This window comes from Silene latifolia, chromosome Y, assembly GCF_048544455.1.
Source record: "Silene latifolia isolate original U9 population chromosome Y, ASM4854445v1, whole genome shotgun sequence".
In the NCBI taxonomy this organism is placed as follows: domain Eukaryota; kingdom Viridiplantae; phylum Streptophyta; class Magnoliopsida; order Caryophyllales; family Caryophyllaceae; genus Silene; species Silene latifolia.
This window is the reverse complement of record NC_133538.1, coordinates 477,251,573-477,269,454: the sequence shown is the minus strand read 5'-3', so window position 1 is coordinate 477,269,454 and position 17,882 is coordinate 477,251,573. Positions and strand designations below refer to the sequence as shown.

General features: G+C 38.3%; 1 pseudogene; it reads left to right on the top strand.

Annotated features, from left to right (window-relative positions):
* Positions 1–403: 403 nt before the first annotated feature.
* LOC141635655 (small nucleolar RNA R71) lies at positions 404–503 on the top strand (annotated as a pseudogene).
* Positions 504–17,882: the final 17,379 nt, after the last annotated feature.

The window sequence follows — 17,882 nt, the reverse complement described above, 5'->3', positions numbered from 1 at the left end:
GCCGTTATTATTTAATCCGTATTAAATAAAATATCTCAACATCACATTTTGACTAATTATTAGTCAAATAACTCGGACTAACTGGTTAGTCAAATTTGGCATCTACATGACTGTATTTTCATACCGTCACATCTCTCAAATGTATCCTATAGGTGTGACTTTTAGGGACCAGTTGATCACCGCCATCTGTATGACAATAACGTCAAACTTATCTAGCAAGCCAACCGTTATTGATAAACGTGGACCAACTGATTATGATACAAAAGTATACCCTTTGATCCTTTTAGAGATTTATAAGTCCTTGCACTAACTGTAAAGGACACCAGCCCCAACAAGCTCCCACTTGTCCGTACAAGTGTATGTGCAATGACGTTATCCGCACTAACTGGAGGACACCACCTCCAACAAGGACATGAGCGACAAATTCCCTTGAATCGCTCCCAAGCTTCATACAAAGATTCTTCATCCCTTTGCTTAAAGCCCGAAATTTGAGCTCTTAGCATGTTAGTCTTTTCCGGTGGATAGAACTTTTTGTAGAAAGCTAGAGCCAACTTTTTCCAAGAATCAGTTCCTAGAGTAGCCTTATCAAGGCCTTTCAACCATTGTTTCGCGATGCCAATTAGAGAAAAAGGAAATAAGACCCGTCGAATTTGGTCTTGAGTTACACCGGTTTGAGAAATCGCATCACAATAGTCACAAAAGGTCCCCATATGAGAATGAGGGTCTTCACTTGGCATCCCCCCAAATTGGCTTCTTTCGACTAATTGGATAAATGCGGTTTTGGCAATAAAATTTCCGGTTAGATGTTGTGGTGTGGGAGTACCATTGGGTAGGTTCTCCTTGGTGGGTACGGAATATGATGAAAACTTAGGCATTGTGGGTTGATTTTGTGTTGGATTTTGTGTTGGGTTCTGCTCACCTTCTCTTGCAAAAGGGTTGATGAACTCAATAGTATTTGGTTGAATATCTACAACCTCACCAATACCTCTCAAAGTTCTCCTAGCAAGTTTTCTATTGGTTGTCAAAGTCCTTTCAATTTCGTGATCAAAGGGTAACAAGTTACCTTGTGATCTTCTAGACATGCACAATATCAAACAACTCGAAAATAATTAGAACAAACCTTGAGGAGTTTTACTTCCCCAAGGCAAAGAAAGACACAACTAATAACAATACAAGAAAATCTAAATCAAGTTAACACCGTCCCCGGCAACGGTGCCATTTTTGATCGGGATCCCTCGTTGGGTTTAGTTTTCAGTACTTGTCGTTAGGAGCACCTAGACCAAAATACAATTTATAACTTCACAAACAACTCTACAATTAGTAAAGAGGCAAGTAAAGGTCGGATCCTAAGGGACGGGAATTGAGATGAGATTTCTATTGCAACTAGTGGTGTCTAAGGGTGTCACAATTGGGGTTTGAAGTAGAAGATCACTAAACTAAATAGCAATGAAAGTAAACAAGCAAGATGGATTAAAAGGGATGTAAACAATTGATAAAAGGCACTAGGGTGTCATGGGGTCATAGGGGATTCATGGGAATTGATCATACAAACATGTTCTCAAATTATAAGCAAGCAATTATTGTTGTGATGGATCGAGTTGGTTCATATCTTACAATCCTAGGAAAGTTTGGGTTCCGGAGCCGAATCGATTAGATTGTACAACACCTACAAGTCGACTTAATCTTCCCTACTCAACAATATGCATGGTCTAATGAGACTCGAGTTGGTTTATGTCTTACAAGTCTCATTGAAAAGATAGGTGATGGGTAAAAAATGCAAGGATTCATAGGCTCGCATTTCATCAAACATAACATGTGCATAAGTTGAGATCACAACAAGCAAGCAAATAAACTATGAAAGCATATTAATTTAAGCATGAATCATTCCCCATGTTGGTTTCCCCTAATTACCCATTAACCCTAGCTAAGGAAACTACTCACTCATTATCATGTTGAACATGCTAGCAAGGTTGTCAATCATACCAACAAAATGAAACATGATGAATAAATGAAAGTAATTAACAATAATTAAAAAGGGATTAAGAGAACTATACCTACTAATGATTCCAATAATAAAGTAAAGAATAAAAGAAGTACTTGATGCTTGATTGGAAGGTTGTCAATCTCCCAATAATAACCCAAATAATCTTCAATTACCCAAAATAAAGGATGAAGAAGAGAGAGATTAAGGAAATAAAACTTGCATTAAAACTTGATTAAATGTTGATTACAATATTAAAGAGAGATTTGATTGATATTAACTACACTAAAGATTGCTAAGAAGAACATGCTCTTCTAAATAGACTAATGGGATATTTATAGTGGGGATTAGGTACATAAATTAGGGTTTACTAAGGGCTTAAATGACGATTAAGTCCTTGAGGAATCGCCGGTCTCTAGGGAGACTCCGGTCTCTTTTTCGCCGGTCTTAGAAAAAGATGTGCATCCTTCCTTGAAGCTTGTAGAAGAGGAAATGGAACTGTCTGGGAATCCGGGCGTCTTTAGCACGGGACGGGCGGATTTGGGAGCTTCTGGACGGGCGTCCAGAGGGTGAAGACGGGCGTCTTTGGGTGGTTTTGCCCGGGCGTCTTGATGAGGAAAACGCTCGAATTGTGTGAGGGACAGGCGTCTTCAGGGCAATCCGCACGGATTGTCAGGCACTTTCATTCCTTCTTCTTTTCTTCCTTTTTCTTCATAAAATCCTTCAGGATTTCCTCGGGGATGCAAGGATCTTTTCTCATCATTGCCCATCTACTATAGTATGTACAAAGGCCTTCTAATCTTGTCTCTCCTTGATGCTTGGTCATTGAATTCAATCAATTTAGCCTCATTTTGCCAAGAAAATGCAAGGTTTGCACTCCTTTCCTACCAAGGACACAAAACCTCAAAGAATATGCAAAACAAAGAACTAAAGACAATAAATGACCCAAATATGCACTAAAAAGCCAGGGAACAAGGCTAATTCAGTGACTAACGGTTACATCACCGATGCAAGCAGGTCTGTCCAGGTCTGAAAATTGGAAAATAGTTAGCCTGTTTAGGCGCGGGACTGTAGACGATCCAAAGGTATATCGTCTAATTGTTTGAAATCATTTTTAAAACGGTTTGTAAAAGGGTGTTTGAACCCGTCTTTGTTTGAAAAGGTCGTTTAGACCGCTTTTATGCCAATATGAAGAATGGGACTTGAATAATCATCATTGTGTTGATAATATTCGATGTCGAGATCCGTTTTGCAAGATTGACATGAATAGTTTTGAAAAATGATTATGAACTAATTGTTTTGAGTTCATTTGCTTGTAATTAGTCAAAGTTTATCATCGTAAACCAAGGATGACTTTGTAGTTATGACTAATATGTTTGTTTTGAAATGTAAAGAAATGAAATAAAAGGTTTTAAAATACCTTTTAAAATATATTTAAGAACCAAATATTATCATCAAAACACGAATTAAACCGTCATGGTATAAGGAACCAAGGGTGAAAATATTTCATGGTTAAAAGTTTATCTTAAAAATGATTTGAAATATTTGAAATGGTAAAAACCGATTGAAAATAAGAAATAAAATAAAGAGGAAAGATGAGAGCAAACACGACTGGATTAAGGCCTGAGAGGGCATAGAGGCGCGAGCCCTCCTGCTACCCAAGTAGCCCCTGTCTCTGGCCAAAATCCGTTTTTGGCTCTTCTAACCATTATTTGAATCATGTTATGCATGTTTTAGCATGTTATAGTCATAAAACAGATGAAAAACATGAAAGAAGAGGATTTTAACACCCTCATACTTACATGATAGGCTTGAGATGAGAAATCGACGAAAGTGTATCAACTTGTTTGGTCGGAAAACTCAGTTGAAAACCGTTTTAGCAATGTAAAGAGTGTTTTTTTTGTTTAAGTTTAGTGATGGTGTAGATGGTCGATATGGTCGGTCAAGTGAAATAATGCACGATGACGGTACCAAACAATGTGTATGGCTTGTATTTTCGATTGGTACTTGGAGGATTTGTATTGATAGCAAGGCCATCAACAACAATACAGTCAAATACAGGTTCCCCATAACCTAGGCTGGATGACTGATACGTGCATTTTATATAGTCTTTTTAGCCTATTTTATGCACGTATTTCTATGCTTTTATCATGGTTTTATGCTACGAAATGCCCCGAATATGCTACTTTGGTGTATTTTGTCTTAATTGCAGGAATGGACCAATAAGTAGTAGATTCAAGCCTAAAACATGTCCATACGCATGCATTTAGGAGATGAGTTGAGTCGGAGCTTGGAAAGTACTATTTTGAGATGCGCATTGGAGTAAGGAAGTTAGGCGAGCCAAGAGAGTGCTTCAATTTGCATGTTCCTGCTTGTAAGAGCCATATCTCTAGTTATACAACAGTTATTAAGGTGATTCCAATTGGAGATGAAAGTTTGTCCTCTTAGCTTTCCAATGCCACCGGAATCACCCTGTTTGACCAAGTAACGAAGAAATGGCAGCCGTTTGAAGTTCAGTGCGCGAAGCAGGAATTACGCGCTGAGAAGTGCTCGATCGAGTACTATTTCTACTCGATCGAGAGCCCATTTGCTCGATCGAGAGACACTTCTTCTCGATCGAGTGGTTTAGGATGAATAAGTACTCGATCGACTATTTGTCCTTTCGATCGACCAGTTCCTTTTATGCCTTTGCTCGATCGAGTGATTTAGTTACTCGGTCGAGTGGACTTTGCTACGGGCTGGGCTTTTTAGTCTAATTCCGTCATTAGGTTTAATCCTATTCCTATTTTCTTATAAATAGGAGTAAAGGTTGTCATTTGTAATCATCGAAGGATCACCATACGTTACTTTTCTTCTTTATACACTGTTACTTTTATGCTTGCTCAATTTCCGGATCATTTATATCAGTAATTTCTTCCCTCTTTTCTCTCTTTTTATTTTAATGTTTATTATTCCCTCTCCCTCTTTATTTATTGTTCTTATTAATTTCATGTCTAGCTAAATCCCCTTAGTATGTTAGGATTAGGGAAGCCGTGGTAGCATGCTTTAATTGTATTAAATAGATTAGCCCTGCGATAAGAATTGTATTAGGCAATTTAACTGTTATCCGGTCGAATGAATGCATGCAGGAGACCAATAAATTTAGTTAACCCCGACCTAGATCGAAAGATTGGAAGGGAATGCTTGCTTAATTACAATAGGGTATTGCAGTGAGGGCGAAAGTTAAGCTGTTTACGCTCTAGGGCGGTTTAAGGACCGAAAGGTGACGACCATAGCTCTTCTTATCAATAGTCTAATCGCCTTAGTATTCCCGATAGTATAAGATCTGATAGCTGCCACGGTGGACCTCTTAGCATACTCCCTTCTCTTACTGTTAATTCTCTTATTCATTTCCCTTGCCTTAATCTCTAGTTTAGTTAAATCAATTCAAAACCCCCATTTCTGTGACACCCCGACGGACCGAATTAGACAGATAAATAGCAACTTAGCCTCCCTGTGGAGATCGACCCTACTTACCGCTGACTTCTGTTAGTAGTAACTTAGGTATTTATTTTTGGTACGAAACGAAAGTATCAAATTTTGGCGCCGTTGCCGGGGAGGCGACGCTTTTTATCTGTTTTACTTTGTTTGTCCTTTCGCCTCAAGGGAAGACTAAGTGCCTTGAGGCTGTTCTTATCTTTTTCTTTAGTGCTGTTTTGATAGGCTTACAGGTTTATTAGACAGACTCTTGGGAGATTATCGAAGGGAAGGCTTGAGTACCTTCGATCCCTCTTGCCAAGATGACATCCGTCTCCCGACTAATTGCTCAGTTTGAAGCCCAAGCTGAGTCACCACCTAGTTGGGAAAGGAAGAAGTCTTGGGGATGTGGTCCTGCTGAGCACAATGCAGCCGTAGTTGTGCCGCCACATCCGCCGCATCAATGGCCACCGCAACAAGATCCTCATGATATACAGAAAAAAGAAATCGCGGAGCTGAGATCCTTAGTTCTGGAATTCGATAGACATATGGGTGCTCAAGTCACCGAAATTGCTGAGTTGCGATCAAAATTGCTCGGTTAACAGCTGGGTTGGTTGCTCGGCAACCAAAAGAGGTGTGCTTGACCAAGAGCGGTTTTTCCCATGAAGAACCCGCGATGCCCAATGCTGAAAATGATTTCTATATTTCGGATGACGACTTTCTATCGTATTTCCAGTGTATGCAAGGATGTCACACAGACAGAAGAAAGTCCTCGATCGAGTAATATCTCTTCTCGATCGAGTGACATGCATGAGGAAAGTGCTCGATCGAGTGAGTATGTTACTCGATCGAGTGAGATGCGGGAGGAAGTTGGTCGATCGAGTGAGTACTTTACTCGATCGACTGATTTGGCCATTGGGAGCTTAACTCCGTCACTTGGGTTCATATTGGATGACGAGTTTGACGATGATGAAGGTTACGGTGAACCTCCCTTATTCACAGCCAAGTCGGATACACTTGAAGCTGCAATTTACGGGATGGACTCCACTGAGGAGGTTGATGAAGAAGCAGCTGAGACGGTAATTGCTCCTAGCATGGATAAGGTAATGCATTCCTTTGTCAGTGATTCCGTCGTTGAGAGCAACCAACCCGAGGTAGTAAGCGATAATTTCATTATTGTTTGTTTTAACAGTATGTTGCCTCGTTTAATTTATGCTCCTTCTTTTAATGCTACACCCTCTCATATGTGGACGTTTAAATTAGCAACTTCTCACCGTACATGTCATCTCAAAATTGCTAATTTGAATCGGGACCCTTATATATTGACAGTTGCTCCCGCGCTCCTTTATTATGTGGATAAATTTAGGAGCTCACATAGGAAATTTGTTAGACTCAAACGGTTGTTTAATTTCATTCCCTATTTCTTGATTCCACTTTGGTGCTACTTATCTTTGTTGTGTAGCACATGCGCAGCTATTTGACAAAGTTGTCTGCGCTTTGAGCTGTTTTGATTGTGATTAGTTTGAGTGGCTCGAAGAAAAGAAGGTCGAGCTGGGACCTGACTGAAGCTAGCGCTACCCGGGAGGCAACCCGGCGATTTATTTCTGCATTTTTATTCACTTTAAGTTGTAATAAATGGTTTTATACCATAGACTATCTCAGTATGCTTGTTTTTGTCGATTCTTGTTTTTCATTATGTTTTGCGGTACACGCCGAGGATCGCTCGATCGAGTGGTTTTTCCACTCGATCGAGTACTTTTTCTGAGAAATCCTCTCGATCGAGCTACCATTCCTTTCGATCGAGTACTGCAGAAAGAAATCCACTCGATCGATCCCTATTCCGATCGATCGAGCGATTTTAGACGCCCATGTTACTCGATCAGCTACTATCCCTGCTATCGAGTGCTATTGACTTGGATTAGCTTCCTGAGACGGTTTTTCCGGGCCCTTAGCAACCTCCCATTTCATGGTCGGTTTGGGGAGGTCCCCTTATTCGCGCATTTTGTGAGTTTTCCGCTTTTACTCTCTTTCTCCTTCAGTTTGCATTTCCTTTCCATGTTTTGGTACAATGGGGGCATTGTACGGTTTGGTTTGGGGAGGTTATGCATCCATATCTGTGTCTGCATTTTGTTTTCATTGCATTTCAGTTATCATGTTTAATTTAAGCTTGCATTATTGTTTATTTTTGTTAAAATTCAAAAAAATTCAATAAACAACTGAAAAATTGTTAAAATTCAAAAAAAATTCACGTTTATTTTAGCATATAGGTTGAGTCGGAACGGTCGATTTCCGTGATGAAATTGCACTATATTTGTCTGTTTGCTTAAGCCTTGCATTAGACCGTTATCTTATTAGCTTTGTTTTATTGTATATCTACGAGTTAATGTTAAAATTTAGCTGAACATATAGACTTGACCTGAAATTTTGGCAACCTACTTATAATTTTTAAGAATTAGAGCCTTATAAACTGGTGTCGTTTGTGACCAGTTTCATGTAGGATTGTGAGTAGTTACTCCTTGCATAACATGTATCATTATTTTTGCACGAATATGAAATTCAATTGCTTTTTGCCGTCATACATTCGGGTTAGTGGTTGGTGTCACATGCAGGGAGGTGCTTACAAATTTCCCTTCCTTTCATTTTTACCCATTTAACTCCACATTAGCCAAATTTGCCTGTTGACCCTTAGCTACATTCCAAATTCAGCCTGCCTTGTCAAGCTAGTTTAGATTGTCCTGCGGTATATCGTCTATTGTATCAAGTTTGGCATGTATTCTGTTGAATTGGAGTTGGTAATTTATGAAGAAAAGGAGGTTGATGAAAAAAAACGTAAAAAAGAAGTTGAAAAAAAAAAAGAATTGGAAAATGAAAAAAGAATTCAGAAAAAGAATGTGAAGAAAGAAACCGAAAAAAAATAGAAAAAGAAAAAAGATTTCAAAAAAAAAAAAAGATGTTGGTTGTTTGAAAGGATCGGTTCCTGCTCCTATGTTCTATCTTATATCATTTGAGGAGTATGTTTGGTTGGTTTAGTGAGATTTTATGCCAAATTAAGGGCATGTGCTTATTTCATAATTGAGTTGGAAATGGATATGTTTCATATGGTTTTGTTTAGGTACTAGCTTGATCACCTATACCTCCACATTCCCATAAATGTTTTGCCTTTTCTTACCCATTGCCTCACTTTACCATATTTTTGTAAGCCCTCGGTTGACAGACCTTGTTGGTTGGAATGTGTGTACGGTAGCTAGAATTGTCTATCATATTAGTTGCATGCATGTTTATGTGAGTCGTAGTTTAGGTGAGCGACTATATTTCTTTCTCTCTTACATTCATATGCTTACCCTTTGCTTCATGAGAGAAGAGTGACCCGTGAGAGTCCGCTATTAAAGGTCTTGCAAGGTCGACGGTTCAGCTTTATTATAAACATCTTATAACTCGTTTGCATTTGACTGTTCTGCTATAAGTGTTAGTTTGCTTGCATTAAACTGGCTTAAGTGGGCATTTGTAGCTAGCTCTGAGTTATCTTTTCCGTTCCATTAGTTGCATTTTAGTTTACTCGGGGACGAGTAAAGGTTTGGTTTGGGGAGATTTGATACGTGCATTTTATATAGTCTTTTTAGCCTATTTTATGCACGTATTTCTATGCTTTTATCATGGTTTTATGCTACGAAATGCCCCGAATATGCTACTTTGGTGTATTTTGTCTTAATTGCAGGAATGGACCAATAAGTAGTAGATTCAAGCCTAAAACATGTCCCTACGCATGCATTTAGGAGATGAGTTGAGTCGGAGCTTGGAAAGTACTATTTTGAGATGCGCATTGAAGTAAGGAAGTTAGGCGAGCCAAGAGAGTGCTTCAATTTGCATGTTCCTGCTTGTAAGAGCCATATCTCGAGTTCTACAATAGTTATTAAGGTGATTCCAATTGGAGATGAAAGTTTGTCCTCTTAGCTTTCCAATGCCACCGGAATCACCCTGTTTGACCAAGTAACGAAGAAATGGCAGCCGTTTGAAGTTCAGTGCGCGAAGCAGGAATTACGCGCTGAGAAGTGCTCGATCGAGTACTATTTCTACTCGATCGAGAGCCCATTTGCTCGATCGAGAGACACTTCTTCTCGATCGAGTGGTTTAGGATGAATAAGTACTCGATCGACTATTTGTCCTTTCGATCGACCAGTTCCTTTTATGCCTTTGCTCGATCGAGTGATTTAGTTACTCGATCGAGTGGACTTTGCTACGGGCTGGGCTTTTTAGTCTAATTCCGTCATTAGGTTTAATCCTATTCCTATTTTCTTATAAATAGGAGTAAAGGTTGTCATTTGTAATCATCGAAGGATCACCATACGTTACTTTTCTTCTTTATACACTGTTACTTTTATGCTTGCTCAATTTCCGGATCATTTATATCAGTAATTTCTTCCCTCTTTTCTCTCTTTTTATTTTAATGTTTATTATTCCCTCTCCCTCTTTATTTATTGTTCTTATTAATTTCATGTCTAGCTAAATCCCCTTAGTATGTTAGGATTAGGGAAGCCGTGGTAGCATGCTTTAATTGTATTAAATAGATTAGCCCTGCGATAAGAATTGTATTAGGCAATTTAACTGTTATCCGGTCGAATGAATGCATGCAGGAGACCAATAAATTTAGTTAACCCCGACCTAGATCGAAAGATTGGAAGGGAAGGCTTGCTTAATTACAATAGGGTATTGCAGTGAGGGCGAAAGTTAAGCTGTTTACGCTCTAGGGCGGTTTAAGGACCGAAAGGTGACGACCATAGCTCTTCTTATCAATAGTCTAATCGCCTTAGTATTGCCGATAGTATAAGATCTGATAGCTGCCACGGTGGACCGACTCTTAGCATACTCCCTTCTCTTACTGTTAATTCTCTTATTCATTTCCCTTGCCTTAATCTCTAGTTTAGTTAAATCAATTCAAAACCCCCATTTCTGTGACACCCCGACGGACCGAATTAGACAGATAAATAGAAACTTAGCCTCCCTGTGGAGATCGACCCTACTTACCGCTGACTTCTGTTAGTAGTAACTTAGGTATTTATTTTTGGTACGAAACGACAGTATCAATGACATGTTGGATGAGCTAAGTGGTGCCATGATCTTTTCCAAGATTAATCTTAGGCAAGGCTATCATCAAGTAAGAAATCAGATAAGGTCATGAATGGAAGACTGCCTTCAAAACTAAGCAAGGACTCTATGAATGGCTGGTCATGCCATTTGGGTTGTCAAATTCACAAGCACCTTTATGAGACTTATGACAGAGGTGTTGAGGTCTTATTTGGGAAGGTTTGTTGTGGTGTACTATGATGATATCCTAATATACAACAAGACCACTGAGGAGCATTTAAATCACCTTGAAGCTGTATTCAAAATTCTGAGGGATAGTAAACTGTTTGGCAAATTGGGGAATTGTACATTCCTGACAACTGAATTAAAACTCGTTGGATACATTGTCTTTGGGAGAGGTATTTCTGTAGAACAAGAGAAAATTTAAGCAGTTAAATCTTGGACAGTCCCCCAAGAGCATTACAGAAGTGAAAGGCTTTCATGGCCTTGCTTCATTTTACAGAAGATTTATCAAGAATTTCAGTGTCATTGCTGCTCCAATTACCGAAGGCATGAATAAGGGAGAGTTTAAGTGGACTGAGAGTGCTCAATAGACTTTCAAAAATATCAAGAAGCTGATGTGTGAAGCACATGTCCTCAGATTGCCTGAGTTCCATGATCTGTTTGAGTTTGAATGTGATGCCAGTGGTGTTGGCATTGGAGCTGTATTAATTCAAGAAAGGAAACATGTAGCTTATTTCAGTGAGAAATTAAATGGAGCCAAGCTGAGGAGTTTTATACTCTTGTCAGGGCACTTATGCATTGGAGTCATTACCTTAAACTCAAGCCATTTGTGCTGCACTCTGATCATGTGGCCTCGGAATATATCAGCGGCCAGCATAACTTGAACCACAAGCATGCTAAGTGGGTTGAATTCTTGCAGTCATTTACATTTTTAAGAAAATTAAAGGAAGACAAGCAGAACATTATTGTTGATGCACTGTCTAGGAGACACTCCTTCTTTGGCATCATGAAAAAAGGGTCCTTGGATTTAAATTAATGAAATAACTGTACATGGATGATCCAAATTTCTATGAAGACTGGCAAATTCAAACTGAAGGAAATAGGGTTCAGGGAACCAAATTTTCACTGAAAAAAGGATTTTTATTTCATGGAAATAAACTCTGTGTTCCAAGAGGCTCCTACATTGATGTATCAATCAAGGAGGTCCATTTCAGTGGTTTTGGAGAGCATTTTGGGGTTCAAAAAATTATAGAAATATTGCAGGACCAATTTTATTGGCTAAGATGATGGCAGATGTTCAGATTGCCCTGAGAAGATGTTCATTATGTCAACAAGCCAAGAGCTCATATCAGGCAGGTCATTATACATTTATACCCCACGACCAGTGCCAAGCAAGCCATAAGAGGATGTCAATACGGATTTTATTGTTGCATTACCTAGGACTTAAAGAGGAAATGATTCTATCATCGTGGTTGTTGACAAGTTCAATAAGATGGCTCATTTTGTAGTTTGCAAGAAAAATGAGGATGCTGCAAGCATTACTGAGCTTTATCTGAAGGAAATTGTCAGACTACATGGTGTTCCTAAAACCATTGTATCTGACAGTGATGTTATGTTGATGAGTTATTTCTGGACGACCTTATGGAGGTTGCTAAATACAAGATTACCATTCACCACATCTCCTCATCCACAGACAGATGGCCAAACTGAGGTCACTAATAAGACAGTGAGAAGGATTTTGAGGTGTATTGTCAACATGTCATTGAAAGACTGCGGTTGAATTTGCCTTCAATAGGGCACCAATATCTGCTACAGGCCACAGTCCATCGGAGGTGGTTTATGGAATTAATCCTTTAATGCCTTTAGACCGTTCAAGTGTACCAAAGAAAGAGATCAATTATGATGCTAAGAAGCAGGCAGAACAGATGTTGTAACTGCATGCTGATGTCAAGAGACAAATTGCGAAGACAAATGAGTCCTATCAGAAGCAGGCTAGGGTTTCAAGGAAGAAGAAAGAATTTTTACCATGGGACCTGGTGTGGATTCATCTCAGGAAAAAAAAGTTCCCAGCTAAAAGAAAGAATAAGTAAAGGCTAAGAGTTGAGGGTCGTTTTGAAATCATTGAAAGGGTTGGTCCAAATGCATACAAAGTTGATCTTCCTGGTGAGTATGGTGTTCATAGAACATTTAATATTCGTGATCTGAGTCTATACTATGGTGAGTCAGAGGATGAAGAGGAACCAGGCTTGAGGTCAAGCTCTTTCCAACCACGGAGGATACAACAGGAGCTGACATACAGGGCTCAACTGATCAAAGCCACAGATGAGGCCAAGGTCAATCAGGCTCAACCAGTGCTCAGGCAGGCTCATCCAATGCTCAGGTTACCAAGAGATTCACAATGTCCAGTTATCAATTGTCAATCTGGCCAGCTGATAGCAACCTTAAAAAAGCAACAAGTCTTTCAAAGTTCTAGGGTTAACAATCCTAGTTAAGTTCATTTAGCAGTTGAATAATAAAGCAACTGGTATATGAAATGTCATTGTAATGGTTTGCTCATTTGATCAAGCAAAGACCAAGCAAAGAATCTAGGCCTTTTGGAAGTATACCACAAGAACAAGGCATCTTTTGCTTAAGTTGAAAAAGCAACTGGAGCCATGAACTTATAAAGAAAGCAAACAGCTAAAGGCCTGCACCATAACAAAACAAAAGGGGACTGACAGGCTGAATTTCACTGTGTTTTACCTATGCTTTTACCTTAATTGACCTCATTGTAATATATTATCTTATGTTATGTATTTTCCAGATGGATTTGTAGCCCTTGGATCACATTGTACTCAACTGTAATCAAAGGCTTGCCTATATAAGGACCATTGCCTCCAGTTGAGAAAAGCAGATTATTTTGAATGAATGAAAACCTGAGATTTCTCTCAACCATTTCAAACTTGTGGAAAGCTGTAGTTTGAGTCTAGACTTGATAAATTAACCTGTCTTAATTTGTGGTTAGTTTGATCAATGTTCTATTTCGCATTAATTAGATTAATCATGTGCTTGGGTGTGGATTAACTTCGTTGTGTTGTCAGGTTTAAGCCTAGGATTCCTGTGTTTAATCTGTGGAATTCTTTAATTAAACTTGTTAAATTATATTCTTAAGTTTCCTGTGAATCTTCTGTGGGAATTTTAGATTCTAATTATATCGTTGTGTCATCTAAATTCCAAAATAGTTCGGTTCAGGCAAATTGTCAGTTTGCTCATCTATTGGACAAATGTGATGAATTTATTAAAAATAGTTATAATGGTCTAAAATTCCTGAAATTTCACTCAGAGTCAGTCATCATATTAAAGTTATTTGTCACAAATATTCAAGAATTTAGGATCCATTTGGTATTCTATTAAAATACATAAGCTTATGGCATCCAGTTCTTATCAGTCAATTTTCTGTCAGTGTTCTTTTTTTTATTGACCGTCCTTGGGTTTTACACTGCAATAGGGACCTTACTATCTTCAATCATATATTCAATTTCATAAAGATAATCAATTTTACTAGCATTAGATTTTCTGTAGGTAGAGGATGAAGAGGAGCATAATAGGATATTTGATGTGTTTTCCATTTTTGTGATAATGGACCAGAAACCATAACATAGCCACTTTATTGCTTTGAAGTTTGTAAGAATAACGAGTTATCTCTTTTTTAAAAAATGAGGCACATGAGTATGAGAAGATAATACTTGGGTTCTTATGATTATAAAACCGAGGTGATTCTTCTATTCATCAATTTCCACCTCAAGGTACAAGACACATAGAACTCAATGGTATTATTTTCTCATATTATTTTTCATATTTTTAAACTGAATTTCCGTTGAGGAAGATCTACTAAGTGGCAACCACAAAGCATACTTGCCACTTTTAACACCTTGTATGAGATTGCCCATTATTTGCTTAAAATTGTTTTTTGGAGGATAATAGCCAAAGTTTATTCCGCCATGGCTGATACCAAGATTATGGACACAAAGTGAATACAATCACAAATGAGATTTTACATGATCAATGTATTTTTAAGATTATTATTATGAATAAGTTTGACAAGATTATAGATAAAGGTATACCTGACAAAATAAAACCGAACCCAAAAAACCGATCTAAACATCTGAATTGATAACTGATCGACCACTCGATATGAATAAATTAAGTAGTACCCGGAGTCCGATTCCATCCGAATCAAACCGAAACTGAATCGAACTCCATAATAACCCAATGAAACCCGATCTTGAATAGATCTGAACCGATAAAAACTGAACTGATTCACTTGAATGAAAACTGATTATTTTCTCATAAATACACTCAAATTTAGGTGTTTTTTCATTGATTATTTATTTATTAATAGTATTATCAATTATTACATTCAAATTGGAAAGTATAAGGTCCATTTAAGCCATTTTTTTACTCTCAATTCGAGAAAACTATGTCTCGAAATTCAATTGAACTAAAATAAACCCGACCCATATTGTATTGAACTCGAAATAGCACAAATCGATTAAAGTTGCTTGCCGTAATGAACCCGAACGAAATCGAAATTAATTCAACCCGAATTAAATCGAACCGATTTAACCCGACCCAATTGACCCGACTCGAAAAGACTAACCCGAGACCCAAAGTGACCCGAACTACATCTCCCGAATGTGACCCGAAAACCGGGATTAACCGGACTCGAACCGAACATGACCCGAATTTTCTTGATCCGTAGCTGACCCGACCCGTAAATTACCTGATCCTAAACCACCGAACTCAAAAATAACCCGGCAAAATATAACTCTAAATGACCAAAAAGACATGAAATGTCTATTTCTTTATTATTCATTGACACGAAATGACCCGACCAGAAACAACCCGACCCGCTTGACCCGAAACACACCCGAAACCCGAAATGACCCGTCTCGACCCGAATTAATCCGAAATCGATAAGAGACCCAAAATGACCCGATCCGAACCCGGCCCGTTGACCCATTTTGCCAAGTCTAAATTATTAAGAAGTGGATATATTTTACAAGAAAGGTTTATGACTGATGTTTAAGAGAGGTATAACACAACTTAGCTTGCTTATATCAAGTGCCAAGCACCTCTATTTATAGTGCAAGTTAGGTGGAATATTACCATCATCTTAGACCTATGCTAATCACATCCCATAATATATAATTATACACCATAAATTTAAAGATTCTATTTTATACCATTTCTTTATTAGACTACTATTTACCGCTAGACGACTTTGTAGCCAAAATGCATAGTTGCTTGAAAAGCTAAGGTGAAAATTGAAGCTATAAGGTAATGTAACTGTCTACTAAAGTTACTCTAAGAGTATGAGCTAAAACCGAAAGAGGATCTAAATGCAGCTAATATATAGCGACCACTAAAAAACAAGGGGTTTTGGCAATATACATGAGAAAGTGACCCATAAGAGACTCTACTACTGAGTCACTAAGCAACATCATGTATAAGTGACATAGTCAAACCAAACCATTATTGTAAGATGGTCAAACCCAAAAAAGAGACGCAGAAAGTGAGTGGCTTGGGCTGCACCATTACCTGCTAACTATTATCTATGTTATTCGGACTCGTTTAGAAGTATTCGATATGGGTGCGTGTCCAAGTGTCGAACTCGGTTTTTTTGAAAAATATGCATATTTTGGTCTAAAATTAGGTGTCCAAGTGTCATACTCATGTCCGAGTGTCAAATATCGGACACGGATACGCGAGGAAATTAGAAGAGAGTCGGAGTAACATAGACTCCTATAAATATGATGGCAACTTCACACAATTTCACATATCACAACATACATATCTCCTCTTATATCTCATGAACCTATGATCATGAGGGATAATTCTGTGAAGCTCAGGAGGGATAGCGCCAAGGATAAGTGACTAGGTCGAAGGGAGTATATTGTACACTGTTTAGTTATCGTTAGCGCTATCCATCCTGAGTTCCATGGCTTTGTTTTCCTCTTCTTGTCATCAATCCATGTTATTCAAAACGAGTTACTTCTTCCATTTCCACCGGGCCCAACATGTATTATCTAGTCAATTGCATAAAAGTTTTGGATACGTGCGCTACTGAAATATAGTCGTTTCACATATACGACTATCAGTTTTTGACGGTATTTAGAACAAGAGAATGTATTGCACGATTTTTTATTGGATCATTGATCAAAATCCTAATCCAATCTGCTAGTTATCCAAAAAATACTGCAGAATAATAAACACATTAAATCATTTAACTTTCTTAGGCTTGCATTTTCACCCAGATGAGTATTAATATGACCTCAGTTTTTCTAAGTACCCTTTGTTCTATTGAGGTACAATGTAGTTGAATTTAGAGAAACGAAAACCTTGAATAACCCATGATTTTATTTAAAATAATTACTATAAGTCTTGTAGTAGCTGAAACTACAACCTCTTCACATCATCAAGCTAAATTCTTCACTGCAAATGGAGTTCGGACTTTATTTTTTCCACTTGTCCAAGTGATTGCTCCAAACGTGTTGTTCTTCATAACAAACGGCGGTGATGAAGAAAATGTTACACTGTAGCTCACCCTTCTATGGTGTTTGTTAAATTTAAGTTCATTCGGAACCACAAGTACGGCCAAACGTGGTGGTGCCTCTACACTACTAGTGTAAACTCTTTCATCACCACTACACATATTAGTGAGTGTTCTTTGTACCGTGACTCGCTGTCCAAACCTCCAGGATATAGCTAAAATGAACTCAAAAATGGAAAGAATGGATGAAGGTTGGAGGTAGAAATTGATAGAAATGAGGAAATATAATGTAAAATCCCTCCATTAAGGGTGTAATTGTTACTCCCCAGTCCCCTCCCCTTCAAGTAATGCATTACCTTCTTGTGGAGGTAATAATTCCTCCCTCTCCTCCTATTTCCACTCTCCACAACCACCACTAACCACCAATCTTCTTCCATTTCTTGTTATTTTAGCTCTCATTACTCCCTTAATAATTACTCCCATCCCAAGCAAGTCCTCAATAGATATATCCTGGAGGTTTGGACAGAGAGTCACAGTACAAAGAACACTCACTAATATGTGTGGTGGTGATGAAAGAGTTTACACTAGTAGTGTAGAGGCACCACCACGTTTGGCCGTACTTGTGGTTCCGAATGAACTTAAATTTAACAAACACCATAGAAGGGTGATCTACAGTGTAACATTTTCTTCATCACCGCCGTTTGTTATGAAGAACAACACTTTTGGAGCAATCACTTGGACAAGTGGAAAAAATAAAGTCCGAACTCCATTTGCAGTGAAGAATTTATCTTGATGATGTGAAGAGGTTGTAGTTTCAGCTACTACAAG